General features: G+C 39.3%; 1 pseudogene; it reads left to right on the top strand.

Annotated features, from left to right (window-relative positions):
• The first annotated feature begins 6178 nt into the window (after positions 1-6178).
• LOC134384973 (large ribosomal subunit protein eL37-like) lies at positions 6179-6491 on the top strand (annotated as a pseudogene).
• Positions 6492-15226: the final 8735 nt, after the last annotated feature.

Raw genomic sequence — 15226 nt, forward strand, 5'->3', positions numbered from 1 at the left:
CATTAAAATTCTATTCATTCAAAGAGCTGAATCACTCTGCTGGTTAGAGATAATACGTAATCAGTTATGAATCTAAAATGACTCTGTAAAGTCAAGATAAGGTCATACTGACATCTTTCCTCTCCAGAGGTTTTCAGAACATCAGCTCCGTATTAAAAAGGAAAAGTTTGAAAGAAAAGAGAGGGAGATAAATTCTAGGCTTAGGAACGAAAAGTGCAAGAATGTGAATCTGGTGTTGCAGAAAAAAATTAAGTTATTGCATCACTTTAGAACAGTAAAATTCATCTTTGCAATAGTTTAATTCATCCATTTTTATGATTAATTTTGTTTTTATGTTATATTTTATTTAGTGAGGGAGAGTTGAAAAACAAATAAGAGAATCAAGTGGCAAATATTCAGCCATATTCCTACCACTCAAAATTAACTCCTATTCATATTTTGGCATATTTGCTTCCAATCTTTTTTCATGTATATTGTTTTTAAAAATATTTCTCTCTGTGTCTCTGTTTCTATCTATCCTTCTTTTAAAAATATTAGAATATTAACCTAATGCTAAAGTCCTTTTTGAACATTATCCCTCTTGGTTCTCAGAGATAACCCTTATTTCAAATATGATGAGTATCATTTTATTCCATTTCCTATACTCTTATACACATATACAAATACCATGAACCCTTCGGCCACTTACCCAATGATAACGTAGGATTATGGTGGGGTGGTCATAGGATCCACATGCTCAAATTGATGTCTGAATTATAGTTTAGGCCCAGCTGAGATACCCACGAAAAGTATGTGCATATAGTTATTTTTCTGTAAGAAAACTGTTCCTACCCCATAAGATGAAATCAAATACATTATTACCCCTAAAAGGACATCATGATTTCCTAATATTGCACCCTGAGTGTGAAGACCACCACTCTATCAGAGGAGCTGAGAAATATTTACTAAGAGTCTATTATGTGGCCAGTGCTGCTGCCCTGGGTGTGGCGGCTCTGCAGTGGACACAATCCTTGCCCTCATGTAGCCTATATTCTGTCGGGAGATAGACAATAAAGAGACCATAGACATCAGGTAATGATAAATGGGATAAAGAAAAATGAATGCAGATACGAGAGTAGAGGTGAGGATGTCTGGGTGGGTGAGGAGGTCTCTTTGAAGAAGTGACCTTCAATGTGAATACTGTGAATACAGTGCAGGAGGGAGCCAGAAAACATCCTGAGAGCAGAGCAGTATGATATTTGATATGATATGCTGCTTTAGAGCCTTGTGGTTCATGTTACAACCTAATCCTCTGGTGAAGAATTACTAATGAACAGAATTGGGTACATTTCCTTCCCCAACTACCTGAATAGCAGAAGGTAAAAAGCCTCTGAAGAATCCAGTTCAGTAAGTGTGTAGTTAGTGGGATTATCAGAAGCAAAAGCCAGGGATGACTTAGGGAGGCTATGCAGGGCTGTTAGGACTTCTCAGGCCTTGGAAAAATTTTAAAGTATTAGGAGTTTGTCTTTGCTTTAAATCTCTCTCTGAACCTTCTGTCACTCCCTGGCCCCCAAGGCTCTCACACTGCCCAAGGCCATGACAACCTACCCAGGCTGTTCTGGTGTACACCTAGTATTCATATGAGTGGCTCAGCACTCCTCCCCTCCTCAGGGAACTGCCTTTTTCTTCTGGAGCTGCCAAGTTATTACAAATCCTGCCCTTCGGCCACAACTGATAAGTCTTTGGGTGGGAATGTGACCAAAACTGGGCCAATTGGAGTATCTCATGCATTGACCACAGAGCATTTCATTGCCTGGTCAAGGCTAGGTCACATCAGGGCTAGCCAGTTAGCTTAGTTGGTTAGAGCATGGTGTTGTAACACCAAGGTCAAGGGTCACGTCCCGGCACCAGCCAGCCACCAAAATAAAAAACAAAAACAAAAAACAGCCAGGTCACATTAGAAACCAAGTAGATTAGCATCCATCCCTGGAATTTTTTGACTTGGAGCTTAGGAAAAATATTCGGTCTCTGTCTAGTGGCAAGCCATGAGAGCTGAGGCAGGGCATCTGTTACAGCCCTTCTCTGCTGTGCAGGAAGCTGAGCTGAGAGTGAAGCGTCATGCTGAGAGAAGCAGAGAGATGAGAGAGTGAAGGTCGTGGAGCTCCTGGTTCCAGATATCCTTGAGTTCCAACTATATCCCTTCTGCAGTTAAGAGAGGCTGCCTCCAAATGCCCCTTTTGCCTAATCTAGCTGTGGTCAGTTTCTGTCACACAGGTCCTAATACAAATGTCTTCCTCCGTATTGCCCGAAGATCCAAAATTACACTTCCCCTCCCTCTGCTTTCTCTCCAAGGTGCTAGGAGAAGGAATTGCTCCTTGAAGGAATTCACACTGAAATATGGAAAATTCAAAAGCTTCCCTATTTTGATAATGGGGGAGGCTGTGCATGTGGGGGGGTCAGGGGGTGTAGAGGAAATTTCTGTACCTTCTGAATTTTGCTGTAAACTTAAAACTGCTCTAAAAAATAAAGTCTTTAAAAAAAAGAAAAACCTCTCTGGAGCTTCAGATTTAAGATTGAACCATTTTATGACCAAGCTTTTCTACTCCTGGGTATATAACCGAGAGAACTGAAAAATATATGTCCGTATCCAAACTGTACACAGATGTTCATAGCAGCATTATTCGCAATAGGAAAAAAATGGAAACAACCCAAATATTCACCAATTATTTAATGCATTTCAAAATACAGTATATTTATACAATGAAATAATATTTGACCATAAAAAGGAATGAAGGATTGATATATGCTACGACATGAATGAACCTTGAAAACATTGTGCTAATTAAATAAAGCCAGTCACAGAAGACTGCATGAGTCTCATTAAGGCAGAATGCTGGAAGGGTTGCAGACCTATTTGGCAAACCTTGGTTTTGAGGTTATAGACAGAGCTGCCATTAGATGAAATTAAGAGGTAGGTGGAGTGTGTCTTCAGAGATTTCCATCTTCCCTGTCTGCCTTTTTCCGTCTTCCCTGTCTACCTCAGGGGCTTAGTGCTCTCTCACACATCTCTCATCTCCCTAGGAGTCTGAGATCCCCATCTACTGGTGACTCATCTTTGAAATTAGTTTATTATTACTCCATTTTAAAACTTCAGCCTGTAGAAATATTTATATACATACACAAAGACACATGTATAAGGATATTTGTTTTATCATTTTAATAATAATTTTCAATCAGAAACAACCTGGATAGTTGCTAATGAGAAAATTATTGTGTACCTATTAAAAAAACAAAAAAACTCTTCCCATGGGCTTTATAGAGCACATTCAGGAAGAAGCCCCTTCCTAAATTAGTGTCTAATGGGTGTAAGTAGGGATTGGGATGTGGTGGGAACACATGGAGACTGATGAAATACAAGCTGGTTTGGCCCCCTGAGCTTTTGCTTATTCTTTTCCTTTGCCTCTCCCCCACCTGCCCTCACCCCCGTTTCTGACCTTTGAAGAAATCACACAGAATTTTCAACATTATGACACTAAACACCATCTCTCCGTGTACGTCTCTCTGCCCCATTCAGCTAAGGGCTCTTCGGTCTCATTCATTTTTGCATCTCCATTATTTAGCAAACTGCCTGGCCTATAGCACAGGTACAATAAATATTTTTTAAACAAAATAATGAATAACTGAACCTACCTCTTCCAACAATACTAATCATTCCATTTCCTGTGAACCTGTAACACTATTTTTATGTCTCTTTTATGGCATTATGACTTTCTACCTTGTATTGTGATTTATTTGTGTGAATCTACTTCCCAATGGAATAAAAGCCTTTTATGGGCAGGAACCATGTAACACCACGCATAATACTTTGTGTATGATAAGTGTGCAATTAATACTTAATGCAGTTGGGCAAAAAATTTTTTTGAGAAATAAAAGTTATTATTATTATCAAATTAATATGAGAAATAAATGTATGTATGCTAACACAGATGCAGGAATATAAACAGGACTTTATTTCCATAGTTCTGTCATCCCAGAGTCAACAAGGATATTCTGAGGTTTAAGCTTGCTGATTATGTACATAGGGCCTAGCAGCCAGACCAGTTCAATCAACTTGCTCTTCCTCTCTCTCTGACTCAGGCCTCCCCTCCAGCTCATGATAATTTTGACTTTCCCACTATAAGGAAAAGTGGTTCTTGGAAAAGTAAGAGGCTTATTCCAGTTCAAACGGCAAGTCAACTGTAGAATCAAGTATAACAAGTGTCATAAGGTGTCTGTCCCTGTCTAAAAACCTGGAGTCTACTCACCTTCCAGTGTCTGAAGCAGAAACTTGAACTAGTTTTAAAAAACAAAAAAGTGAAGGAAACCAGTGGAAATGCCAACTAAAACTGTCTTCTGACCCTACTGAAACAGAAAGTAGAACAACAAATCATTCTCCAGACCAAAGCACTAGTTCCCTCACCCTCTCAGAATAGGGCAGGTATATATTATGAACAAATTCATCAATAAACATTTCATTCTGTGGGGGAAAAAAAAAAAAAAACAATGGATATGGCTTCTCAGCTGCCTCTGGCATGGACCTTCTCCTGCGCAAACCCCGGCCTTGGGAATGTGAGGATGATTCGCACCATTAGGACTCAGATGACACACATCGAAAGAGAAGCTGCTTGTCAATTGCACTCCCCTCCCTGCATTCAGAACGGGAGAGAACTTCTATAACTGAGACCTTAGGATCCCAGTGCATATCTGTTCTATATCCGAGACTCTCCTTAATGGCTTGTGAGCATGTCACACCCTCTGTTAGCCTTGGGTAGGGCACAATAATCTTTGTGTTGTGGGAAGAACCTGGAGGTATGAACTATTTAATATTCAGAGAGCAATTTGCAGGTTCTCAGCTTGGTCACGAAGTCTGCTTAGTGACGCTGAACACAAAAGTCTGGATTGTCTATTTCCAAGCTACTATCCAGGCTGGCTAAATGACCCATTTTACCTCTGGCCTGAACTCCAAGAGTGACTGGAGTTTGGGGTCCAAACTGTATAGCTACAGTCAGCTAGACCAAAGCTTCTTTACCTCGGCATTATCAACATTTTGGGCCAGATAATTCTTTATTATGGAGGCTGTCCCATGCATGGTAGGATTTTTAGCAGCATCTCTGGTCTTTACACAGTAGATACCCACAGCACCACTCCTCTCCCAACCGGTCGTGACAACCAAAAATGTCTCCAGATATTGCCAATGTCCCCTGAGGAGCAAAATCACTCCCAGTTGAGAACCACTGAGGTAGACCCTGAGCTACTTGCTCATTACCCTCCAGGCCAGAGATGGATGTTCCCAAAGTTCCCTTCCTCTAAGTTGCCAGACTGAGTGGCGTCTTTTTTCTTTGAGCCTTAGCTTTAACTGTTTCTTCCTTATTTGCCTGACAAATGCTGGTCTCTGGCTGCTTGAGCAGCTTGGTTTCATTTCCCTCTTGCCTTGGATGACCTCACTGTTGTCCTGTTTCAGCCCATGAACTTCTAGATCAACAAAAATAATGTACATTCCCAAAACCCAAATTTGCAATATTTATTCAATAAATGTTTATTACTATATATTCTGCTCTGGTGATATGCTAGAGATTGTGGGGTTTAATGGTTAAAGTTATGTCCCATTACAAGTGATAGTGACTTGAACAAAATAGAAGTTTATCTCACATAAAAGGCCGGGGTGAGACAGGCCTGAACTGGTGTGGTGATTTTGCTCCCTGAAGTTGGTCTGTGGGCCTGGCTTCTCTTCTAAGATCACTTCACAGTCTATGATAGTGGCTCACTCCCAGCCATCAGATCTGCCATCCAGCCAGCAGAAAGAAGGACAGGAGCAAAAAGAAAGTTAAATTAAGAAAGTTTCCGGAAGACTGCTGTATAACACTTATGCTTACTTCTCATTTGCCTGAACTGAGCCACACCTACCTGCAGGGCAGGCTGGGGAAATGTGGTCTTTACTCTGAGTGTTCATGTGGCCCGCTTAAAAACTGGCGGGTACCATGAACATTAGAGGACATCTCTCTCTCTCTCGCTCTCTCTCTCTCTCTCTCTCTCTTTTTGTGGCTGGCCAATATGGGAATCTGAACCTGTGACCTTGGGATTATAAAGCTGTGCTCTAGCCAACTGAGCTAACTGGCCAGCCCTAGAGGACAACTCTTTTGGTCTTGGCCACAGAATTGAGATGACAAAGGGAATGTCATTGTTTGGAAAGCATCAAAATGAAATGCATATGTTATACCACTGCTGTGGCCTAGGACTACCAGTTTCAGAAGTCAACCTGTGGCAAATGTGGCTACCCTGCCAAGTGCAAGAGAAAGTATAACTGGAGTGCCAAGGCTGAAAGACAAAATACTGCCACTCTAATGAGGCACCTAAAAATTGTATACCACAGATTCAGGCATGGATTCCGTGAAGGAAAAACGCCTAAACCCAAGAAAGCAGCTGTTGCAGCATCCAGTTCACCTTAAGAATTTCAATGATTGGTTATGCAATAAATGTTCTGGTTTTGTTTTGTTTTGCTTTTTTGTCCTTTTCATGACAAAAAAAGCCATCGCAACCCATGGCTTGGTGTCGCCCGCACCGCGCTCTGCCAGTGAGCACACCGGCCCAGAGCCGCACTCTCCCAAGTGCGCCACGGGGCCGGCCCTAAATGTTCTGGTTTTAAAAAATAAAAATAAATTTTAAAAAATAATAATACTATTAGAGGACAGCCAGAAGCCTCTGCTGCACAGAGGGTACGAGTACACTTGAGTACTACCCTCCGATGCTTCAGTCTGCTAGCAGAATTGGTTGTATACACAGCTACCTCTAGTTTAACTTAACGAAAATAACTTTTTTCCAAAAGGGAAAGGTATGATTACAATAATGATAAAATCATGAGAACCATAAACTAAATACTAACTAATCACATGAAGAGAAGGATACATGTTTACAATTTGTGACTTTCTATAATTCCTCAGATCCTAAAATTTTATTCTACAACAAATTTGAGTTTAATTTTTGGAAGAGTTTGCATTTTAGGAAATGAATACAGGAAACTCAATTACCAGTATTTGAAATGTTAGAAATAATTATTATGAGTTACTTGGTGGTTCTGTTTTTGTCATCTAGTAGTGGGTGTCAAATTAACTGCTGCTTTATTTTTAGCTATGTGATAGGCCACTCAATACACATTCCCTGGCACATTGCATTGGCTGAAATATGAAAAAGATCTGCAGAGTCAATAGGGTTGCCAAGTCTTCATCAGAGATTATCCCAAACTGGTAATTTGTTTTTCGGTACAAATTCACATGACATCTTCCAGTGCCAAAAGTCATGGTGACTGAACAGAGTTGGAACTGAGGCAGCTCTTACTTTTCCAGTTTCTACATTCTTATAGCTCTTTCCCCTAGAGAATTTTATTCCATAAGAGTGCTGTTCTGATGGCCTCCATGGAGTGTTGGCCCAATCCCAAGGCTTTACCGCATATTATAGAGTCAATATGAGGGAGAATAGCTCAGTTCTGAATTCTCTGAGTAGGAAGTAGACAGCATAAATGCAGATGAACAGAACTGCTGTTCAGAATTGCTTTGACTTTCCTTAGGAAACTTACCTGGGGCAGAGTCAAGAGAAAGTTGATCTCATTTTATTATTTTCATAAAAGAAAAGCTTGGTGTCCTCCAATTCTGATCTCAGTTCCTATCGTGGCTCATTTCTGGAATTGTTTAGGTACATAGAGAGTCTTAGAGATAGAGAAGATAATGAGGCGATCTCAAGGCCTGGTCCCTGGATAAATCAGAGGAGGTGGCCACTCTCAGAAAATGCAGAAATTGGGGGCCGGCCCCGTGGCTCATTCAGGAGAGTGCGGCGCTAGTAACGCTGAGGCTGTGGGTTCGGATCCTATATAGGGACGGCCCATGCGCTCACTGGCTGAGCTCCATGAGGACCATACCGTGCTGAGGGTTACGATCCCCTTACCCGTCAGAGAAAAAAAGAAAATGCAGAAATTGGCAGTCCAACAGCTTTTCTAAAGCTCTGAGGCCTAGAGCAAAGGAGCCAGCCGAGGAAGTGGTCACTGCAGCCAGAGGTCAAAGAGCAGTCTTTCTTTATACATGTAGGATACCCCCTCACTCTTGAATAGCAATCCCATCAGTAGCAGCAGCTTCTAACAGGAAGAATAATGGAGTCCTTCCATATCTTGCGTGTGTGTGTTGCACACACACCAGTCCAGTTCTGTGAGGGAAAAAGGTGTATAAAGTTCCAGCACTGTGCTGGACACATAGTAGGTGCTGTCCATGTGAGAGTTACTATTATTGTTATTATTAGAGTGAAGGGGCACCACAGAGCCCCTTCCTTCTGGCCTACAAATCCAACTCTGGGGTCATATACGCAGATTTTTAAAATGTACTGGTTATCTGAGACCCGACGCAGTCTCTCTCATCTCCTTGCAGTACTTGTTTGTAGGTTCCTTTTGCACAATCACCTTCCTCTTTCCTTTCCAGCTCACCACCAAATGCCTACTTTTTCTTCAAAGCCCAAGACAGAAACCATTTTTTCTCTGTACCTACCCCCCATCCCATTCTCACAAAGATGCCCACTCTCTTCTATGGGTGCCCACAGCACTTTGCTTATACATGTAATACAGCTCACATCATGCCATAATTTATTTATGTGCCACCAACTCCAATGACAATGAACCTCTCCAGGATAAGGGTGATTTCTTCTTTATCTTTGCATTTTCAATTATTAAAACATTGCTTGACTGGATAAATTGTACATCCATCCAATGGGATATTATTCAGAGATTTAAAAAAATAAGCTACATAGCCATGAAAAGACATGGAGGAAAGTTAAATACATATTTTGAAGTGAAAGAAGCCAGCCTGAAGTGGCTACATACTGTATAATTCCAATTATATGACATTCTGGAAAAGGCAAAACTATGGAGACAATAAAACTGCAGCAGTTCCCCGGGGTTCAGGGTGGGTGTGGGGTGGGGAGATGAAGCACAAGGGATACTTAGGAGGTGAAACTATTCTGTATGATACTGTGATGGTGGATGTATGACATTACGCATTTGCCAGCACTGTAGAACTGTACAACACCTGTTCTGGCCAGCAAAAAATAACAAGTTTTCTAAAGCTCCGAGGCCCAGGGCACAGATGTTGGGGTGGGGTGGGGGGGGCTAGAAATTGCCGCTACATCCAGAGATCAAAGGTAAGTCTTTCTTTACACACTCGTATAAGACAGTCTCTTCAGTCACCCCCACACGCTTGAATAGCTGTCCCATCAGTAGAACCATCTACCAACAGGAAGGATGATGGAGTCCTTCAATATGTTGCATGTGTGTGTGTTACAATACACCAGTCCAGTTCTGTGGATATTGTAAGAAAAAAAACTGTTAGAGTTAGCCTTAATGCATGCAAATTAAAATAAAATCATGTAGGAGGTAGGAGAGCTCCAGGAAGGAAAGCAGACCATGACAGCAAAATCTAACTGTGTTAAAAATGTGTGAAACAACGTCACTGAAAAAGTGAGGGGGGAAAGGTACTGCCCTTAAGTAACTTTGGAAATGAGTGGAATCTGTAAGACTAATGGCAAAATAAATTATACATAAGAACTCTGTTTTAGATGATAAAGTTGTTTCACTTGGGGATATGGGTTAACAATTCTGATACTGCTATACCTATATACCCGGACTAAACGACTGAGTCAATGAATGGCAAATTATGGGAGCCAGTTTTCTCACTGTTGGAGTGAGAATTTACAGATAAATAAGGGGAGAAGCCTAAAACGTTTCATGTAGTAATGGACTAGAATGGGAAACATCAGTAACAACTCATGTTTAGTTTAATATGGATATGGATAGTTACATATAGAAACATTTCTTTGATCTGTTAGCTGAGAGGTCCTAAAAGACCTAGCACATTCCCTAGCATGTAGATACTGACCACCTACATCTTGATTTCTAATACCATTCTCCAATAAAAGGAACTAAGGGCTTTTCTTAGAGAAATGGCTGATTCTAAGACTGGGGCAGAAAATATATAAGACGAGCCTGGAACATGTTGTAGTGCCGGAAAGTAAGAAAGTGCTAAAAAACAAAAATCATATTGTTGGGGTTATGTCAAAGAAGCAAGAGAAGCCAACTGAAAGAGTTTCCAATGACCAAAGGTGGGACAATTTGAGAAGAAAAAAAATATATATGTGTATGTAATATTGGATTATAACCAATGTATAAAACACACATCTATGAGTTAATACTCTTATAAATAAGTAATTTAATGAATTAATAAGTGGGGGAGAGGAAACAAATTATTCATATGAAGAATTCCACAAAAATTATGTAGCTATTCTGCCCCCAAGGAGGGGGAATATAAATCCGTACTCCTTAAGTGTGGGCTGAGCATAGTGATTTCCCTCCAAAGATTATGGAAAGGAAGGAAAAAGTGTAACTTTACAGTGGGGAAACTTGACAAAAACTACCTCAGCCAGGTGATCGAGTCAACATCAGTCATAAATGATGATGATGGTATATACCCTTGATATGATGTGATAAAAATGGTACTTCGCCTCTGTGATCTTCCTCATACAATCCCATGATCCCACTCTAATATGAAAAAAATGTTAAATTCCAATTGAGGGACATCCTACAGAATACCTGACCAGTACTCCTCAAATCTGTCAAGGTCATTAAAAACAGTGAAAGTCTGAGAAACTGTCATAATCAAGAGGAGCCTAAGGAGACATGACAACTAAACATTATGTGGTATCCTTGATGAGACCTTGGAGCAGTAAAAGGCAAAAATTAAGGAAATCTCAATAAACTATAAACTCTAGTTAATAATAATGTATCAGTATTGGTACATAGTTTGTAAAAAATGTACTAAAGCAAAAGGGCAATAATAGGAGAAACTGGGTTTGGGGTATATGGGAATTCCCTACTCTCTCCTCGATTTTTCTGTAAATCTAAAACTGTTCTGGCATTCTTTTTTTGTTTACTTAGAAGAATATTTCTATTTCAGGTAATTATATATAGATGACATTTGTATGTGTAAAAGAACTTTATCTTTATTAATTAAGGAAAAATGAAATATGTTAAAATTTATTATTCAATCAACGTGGAACTCTTCAAAACAGAAAAGTATAAATAATGTTAAAGTATTGGAAAGAAGAAACTGATATTTATAAGCAGCTTTACATGTATTATAATTATGAAATGTAAATATTAAGTTAGAGAAGTCTTGCTATATACAAAAAAATTGCCATTTCAATTACATGACTTAATACCTTCTAGTTTACTTTTGCTTCTCTGCAAATAGAGTTAGCCAGTTTAGAACAGTATTTTGTCATTCAAAATAAACTGAAATGTCAACTCTTCAGAAAGACACTTGTTAACAGAGGAGTGACATTATCTATCACTGTTTGTTCAATAATTATTGTTATAAAATAAAAAATAAAATAAAACTGTTCTAGAAAATAAAATCTATTTTAAAAAATTCCTGACACATAATTATTTCTTATGAAATGAACTAAGGCCAAGAGAAGTTAAATAATTTTCCCAAATTGGCAAAAATATAAATTATTATCAGTACAACGATGATCTTTATTGTGATTTCTTCTAATTTATTTAGCAAACATTTGTATTATGCTTACTATGTGATAGGCACTATTTTAAGTGCTTTACAAATATTACCTCAGTTAATCCTCATCATAACTTCACGAAGAGGATACTATTATAATTCCCATTTTACAGAAGGAAGCTGAGACATGGAATGGTTCAGCTGCAGTTACCCAACTCAAATAGCTTGTAAGTGGCAAAGGTGGTGTTTGGATTGAGGCAGTCTAGCTCCACAGATTACGTGCTTAACCACTACGCCGTACAGTCTCTCTTATTCTAAATAAAACTTTGAAAAGTGGTTTTAAATTAAAGCCTTCTACAGTATTTTTGGCATCAAAAATTCTTAGAGAACACAAAACAGTTGAGTGCAGATGAGCAGTATCATTACAATTGGACACTAGGGGGCGTCAAAACCCTTACAAACCTGCCTAACATGTATTGCAAAAGGAGTAAGACAGTTTCTCATCTGCATTGCTTTTAACCTGTTTTCATTTGGCAGCCCATGAATAAACAGAAAAACACACAAACAAAATTACTTCAGAGATGTTTAAGTTTTACAAAGTTTTTCACTTTTTTTCCCTTTATTATACATGGCCTACAAATTTTCCATATTGTACAATTTAACACTTCATTATATACTGTCTTGTTTTCAAGTTGTCTTGTGCTCACAACTAAGATACATACTTCTCAGCAGGAAACATGGCTTATATTGCACTTACTATTTTTAAAAATTGTATAGCATCTGGTATACAAATAGGTACTTTATAAACACTTGCTAATTAGTTTGAATGCATAAATACCTTAATTTACATAATAAATATGTTCTTGAGGCTGGCATAAGCCAACTTAAAAATTCGCTAGGGAGCTAGATATTTAAGGGAATCCAATAGCGAATCCTTTTCAATTAAGTCAAAAAGCACTCCATAATTTAGCCTAGTGTGAACCTCTATTTTCATAGAGGTTTGGCTTGAAGCAGAAACCACTTGGGCATCAAAGGTTGAATAAAAATTCATTTCTGTATCTTGTGCAAGGTTTAAGAAAGGCTCACTTATCTTCTGCCTTTTCTCCTTGCTGTAGTTGATGGCAACAAACTGGGGGACAAGAGAGGCTAGGTGGTCAAGTGGTTAAGACACTGCCCAAGGAGGCAAGGACCTGAGGTTCCGGTCATGCCTTCCATCACTCATTAGCTGGGCAAACCTCTTGATCTTTCTGGGCTTGGATTCGTCATCCATAAAAAGATGGAGTTGAATGAGATGAGTTCTTTCAAACCTAAAATTCAACTTCCCAGGTAAGGGGGCATGTAGATAGTAGAAGGGACTTCACAGACTCTCCAACCAGACTATGACAGAGTACCTGTATTCTTTAACTTTTTTTTTTTTTTTTTTTTAAAGATGACCGGTAAGGGGATCTTAGCCCTTAACTTGGTGTTGTCAGCACCACGCTCTCCCAAGTGAGCCAGGGCCCAGCCCCTGTATTCTTTACCTTAATTAGATGCCATTGACATTGGGATAGTTAGTGATGACACAGTCATTGTCGCAAAGTATTTAATATTTTCTTTATCCCCCCCGGTCATCCTGGGCACTATATAGATAAGGGCAGGAGCCTTCTTGTTTTCCAGTTTCAAAGAGCATGTATGCGGGTACTTCAAAAAGTTCATGGAAAGATTCATATCATCTTTTTTTTTTTTTAAAGATAACCAGTAAGGGGATCTTAACCCACGCTCTCCCAAATGAGCTAACCGGCCATCCCCATGTAGGGATCCGAACCTGTGGCCTTGGTGCTATCAGCATCACACTCTCCCAAGGCTGACCTCTTCATGTTATCTTTAACTCTGTTTTTGCATGAACTTTTTGAAGTACCCTGTCAAGCTAGGGCTAGAGCTTACAGACCCCTCAAGCCCATTGTACAGACTGAGTCACAAATCCTTCACATGCAGGTCCATGAGCTAGGTAATAGGAAAAGATCCCAGGGACCATGGGTAAAAAATTAATAAGCTTTATTCAGAAGCTAGGAGCAGCCGCCCTAGTGGCCTAGTGGCCTCCCGGAGTGTCGTGAGAAGCGCCATGTATCAGAACAGTTAGTCCTTTATACTTAGGTCCATAACCCAGGACACCTGGGTGCCCATACACAATTACATTAGATAGTAACCAAGGAATACCTGGGCGCACGTGGCCATTTACAACAAATGCTCAGCAAGATTCTGAACATCTGAGGAGCCCTGATCATTATTCTATATTTTCCCTACATACCCTCATATGTTAAGGGACTAGTAGAAAATCCAACAGATGTTGAACCTAACCTTTTATTTCTCTCCAAAGTGAACCTAAAGAAAACCCTCAGATGTTAATTTTTTCTAACAAATAATTATAAACATTCAAAGAGGATAACGAGATTTTTCAGATATTTCATTTTCTACCAAGGGACACTACGGTTCATTTAACTTTAGAATCTATCATATGCAAAGAGGTTTGGTGGCCATCTGGGAGGGGTTTATGAGCTGTAAATTGAGTGCACTGAGAGCAATTAAGCATTTAAATTAGAATGATGTGTAAATTTAACAGCTGGTAAGTGTTGTCAATTGCAAGCTACAGACCACCTGGCTGGCAGAATCCGTATACAAGCTGAAGAAAATAGATGGAATGGCAGAGAGTAGAATATGAATTTGGTAATTTGGAGCGTAAATTCAGATTGCACATACAGCTGGAAAACTTTTAAGATTAATCTAGAAATATGGCATCTCCTCCAGGAATGCTTCACTGGACAAAGATTTGTTAAGCTATTTAAAATGTGCTTAAATTACAATTTAATTACCCTCGCAGTTAATAGCTTGGGATTGTTTCAAGAGAATCTGACCTTGAAGACTGATGTGCATTTATCTCATGATCATTTTTTGTTGCTAAAAAAAAATGATTATAATGAAGTCATAGAAGCTTCTATTTACATACACGGTATTCATAAAATTTATTAAAGCCGTGTTTTGTTTTAGTTTTTGACCACGTTCCCAGGACTCCCCTCCGGGGTTGCCATGAGGGGGAAAGAAGAGACAATGTTCCTGAGACATGGGTCTCCCAGCCTTCTATCATTTACCAATTTCTCAGTTAAATATATGTTTTAAATCCTCTGTAATAAAGTATTGGTAATCATTGAAGGGGAAAAGATCAGGGGATTTGAATTTATATTTTGTCAAATCTACACGTACTACTCCCCTTTTTCATATCAAAATCAACCTGTTCCAGATCTGTTGCTCTCTTGAGTTGCTTAAGGTAGTAGATTTGGTCATTTTTGATAAATTAGGAGACATAAATCACAGAAGGAAGACCTACTTGTTTTACTAATTGAAAAAAGGGAATGTTTTGAGAAGTTTGAAAAGTTTTTCAGGGTTTCTATAGTTGTTGTTTTTTTTTCCCCCCCAGCTGGCTGGTGCAGGGATCTGAACCCTTGACCTTAGTGTTAGCACTACACTCTAAGTGAGCTAATCAGCCAGCCTCTGGTTCCTTTCTTAACCTTCTTAACTTGGTCTTAGATTCTTTAAACATATCTCAGTCCCTCATGCATCATGAGCTCATTCAAAAAATATTATGAAGCAAAGATAAGTAAGACTGTTTCTGGCCCTCAGTGAGCTTCTATCCA

The sequence above is a fragment of the Cynocephalus volans genome, chromosome 8, assembly GCF_027409185.1.
Source record: "Cynocephalus volans isolate mCynVol1 chromosome 8, mCynVol1.pri, whole genome shotgun sequence".
Lineage (NCBI taxonomy): Eukaryota > Metazoa > Chordata > Mammalia > Dermoptera > Cynocephalidae > Cynocephalus > Cynocephalus volans.